This window comes from Bison bison, unplaced genomic scaffold (assembly GCF_000754665.1).
Source record: "Bison bison bison isolate TAMUID 2011002044 unplaced genomic scaffold, Bison_UMD1.0 scf7180017859439, whole genome shotgun sequence".
Classification (NCBI taxonomy): Eukaryota; Metazoa; Chordata; class Mammalia; order Artiodactyla; family Bovidae; genus Bison; species Bison bison.
The window spans coordinates 4,798-8,159 of NW_011490011.1; the positions used below are offsets into that span (position 1 = coordinate 4,798).

General features: G+C 43.1%; 1 pseudogene; it reads left to right on the plus strand.

Annotated features, from left to right (window-relative positions):
• Positions 1 to 3,362, plus strand: part of LOC104981894 — a 9,456-nt pseudogene that overhangs the window by 2,546 nt on the left and 3,548 nt on the right.

Sequence of the window (3,362 nt, forward strand, 5' to 3'; positions counted from 1 at the left end):
CAGCAATATTGCACAGGAACCTGGAATGTTATGTCCATGAATCAAGGCAAATTGGAAGTCGTCAAACAGGAGATGGCAAGAGTGAACATCGACATTTTAGGAACCAGCGAACTAAAATGGACTGGAATGGGTGAATTTAACTCAGGTAACCATTATATCTAGTACTGTGGGCAAGAACCCCTTAGAAGAAATGAAGTAGCCATCATAGTCAACAAGAGTCTGAAATGCAGTACTTGGGAGAAATTTCAAAAACGACAGAATGATCTCTGCTCATTTCCAAGGCAAACCATTCCATATCATAGTAATCCAACTCTATGCCCCGACCAGTAATGCTGAAAAAGCTGAAGTCGAAAGGTTCTATGAAGTCTACAGGCCTTTTAGAAATAGCACGCAAAAAAGATGTCCTTTTCATTATAGGGGACTGGAATGCAAAAGTAGGAAGTCAAGAAACACCTGGAGTAACAGGCAAATTTGGCCTTGGAGTACAGAATGAAGCAGGGCAAAGGCTAATAGAGTTTTGCCAAGAGAACTCACTGCTGGTCATAGCAAACACCATTTTCCAACAACACAAGTGAAGACTCCACATGGACATCACCAGGTAACCAACACCAAAATCAGATTGATTATATTCTTTGCAGCCAAAGATGGAGACGCTCTATACAGTCAGCAAAAGCAAGACTGGGAACTGACTGTGGCTCAGATCATGAACTCCTTATTGCCAAATTTAGACTGAAATTGAAGAAAGTAGGGAAAAACCACTAGACCATTCAGGTATGACCTAAATTAATCCCTTACAATTATATAGTGGAAGTGAGAAATAGATTCAAGGTATTAGAACTGATAGACAGAGTGCCTGATGAACTATGGATGAAGGTTCATGACATTGTACAGGAGACAGGGATCAAGACCATCCCCAAGAAAAAGAAATGCAAAAAGGCAAAATGGCTGTCTGAGGAGGCCTTACAAATAGCTATGAAAAGAAGAGACGTGAAAAGCAAAGGAGAAAAGGAGAGATATACCCATCTGAATGCAGAGTTCCAAAGAATAGCAAGGAGAGATAAGAAAGCCTTCCTCAGCTATCAATGCAAAGACATAGAGGAAAACAATAGAATGGGAAATATAGAGATCTCTTCAAGAAAATTAGAGATACCAAAGGAACATTTCATGATACCACACAGTATCTATAAAAATACTAAATCACCATGCTGTCCACCTGAAACTATTATGATATTATAAACCAACTACATTTCAATCATCAAACAACAAACTAGGCATCTATTTTCAGTGAGAAGCTCGTGAACTGCAACTAGAGAGTAGCTCTTGCTTGCAGCAGCTAGAGAAAGCCTTCATGCAGCAAGGAAGACCCAGTAGAGCCAACAATTAGTTAATTAATTAAACATTTAAGAAGAATTCTCCCACAAGGGGGAGCAGGAAGAGTGGAAAGTGCGTACTGACACAAAGAGAGAAAACCCCAGATTATACCACCACCATGGAACAGAATGCCCCAGCTGAAAGGAACCACCAAAGGTTTGAGGAGGTGTCTAATACTTCAACTGGGGCTTCCCTGATGGCTCAGCAGTAAAGAGTCTGTCTGCAATGCAAGAGGCCTGGATTCAATCCCTGGGTTGGGAAGATCCTCTGGAGAAGGAAATGACAACTCACTCCAGTATTCTGGCCTGGGAAATCCTATGAACTGAGGAGCCTGGTGGGCTGCAGTCTGTGGGGTTGCAAAACATCAAACACAACTGAATGACTTACACTCACTAGTAACATGTCACAGGGCATAAAATTTGCCATCTGAAAATTTTTTTGTGTGCCCAGTTCAGTAATGTGGCACATTTTTATGCAGCATGTTTTGCTTTCCTCAATCCTCTTAAACTTCCATTAACTTTGAAACATATTAAAAGTCTTTGTGTTTAAGAAATCAAAGCTCAGGGACTTCCCTGGTGGTTCACTGGTTAAGACTCTGCACTTTCATTGCAAGGGATGCAGGTTTGATCCCTGGTCAGGGAACTAAGATCCCACATGCCATGTAGTCAAAAAAATAATAATAATAAAAATAAATCAAAGCTCAGAGATGAAGAATGTGCCCAATGCATCACTTTGCCTCCTCCTCCCCATCACTCCATTGGTGGGTGAAATTGGATTCCCAGGGCCAAGGGGAGATGACACTCTTGATGGCTTTGTGTCTTGTTTCTTCTGCAGAACGTAACCTCCTCAACTGTGTCCTGGATGCTGCATCAGTATGTTCATCAATTTGTTCCAAAACTGGTCAGCAAGTGGATGCAGGACACCAGGGCAGAGGTTGAGAGACCTAGAGCCGATCTGAACACGCTTGATCTGGTGGTCTTGGGTGTGGGCAGAACCCTGGGAGCTGGCATGTACATCCTGGCTGGTGCAGTGGCCAGAGTGAGAGCTGGACCAACAACTGTCATCTCCTTCTTGGCGGCCAGCCTGTATGTGTGTTGTCTGGGATCTCTACTATGCAGAGTTTGGGGTCAGGTACCAGGCTCTGGTTATGAGTATCTCTACAGCTACATCAACCATGGGACAACTCTGTGCCTTCATCACTGGCTGGAACCTCATACTGTCCTTAGTCATCAGTGAGATGATGGGGTGGGGAAAGGTGTAGGGCTTAAGAACAGGTTCTAGGAAGTGGGGGTTAGGTCTTCAGTCATTCATGAGCACTTTTTCATTGACCTTCATTGTGGGGTTAAGTGGATAATAGTGGCAGAAAAACCCCACAAGTTTATTGTTCTCGGGTTTATATTGCTTTCCTTAAATGATGGACAGAGAACCCAGAGGAAAGGGAGCTGTAGGGAGCGGGAAAGAGGGAGGCATGACCCACAGGCTCATCCCCTCACTATACTGAAGTCTTTGTTCAGCTGTTACCTTCATGGAATTTTCCTTTACATCTGGTCTTAAAATTTCAGTCCTCACCTTCCAGCCCTCCTGGTCCCAACTTCCTGTTATATTTTCTTGCATAACATTGATCTCCTCCTAGCATATTAAATAGTTGACCTATTTTGTGAATCATCTGAGTCTTTCCACCCTAACCCATGAAAAGAAACTCTGAGAATATTTTGTTTGGGTTCCCCTCTCCCCAAAATATATTCCACATTAGAAATCAATTTATGTTTATCAATGAATGTTCTTCTTCTGCCACTGCACTTACCACCTGTATAGCCAGGGCCTGGAGCTACAACTTTGACAGCCTGATTGGGAAACAACTCTCTCAGGCATTACAGGGAACTTTCTTTCCATATTCCCTCTTTTCTGGCCATGTACCCAGACTTTTTTGCCCTGGGCCTGGTGCTGTTCTTCACAGGTGAGACAGTGATAGGATGGGAAGAGTGGGGTGT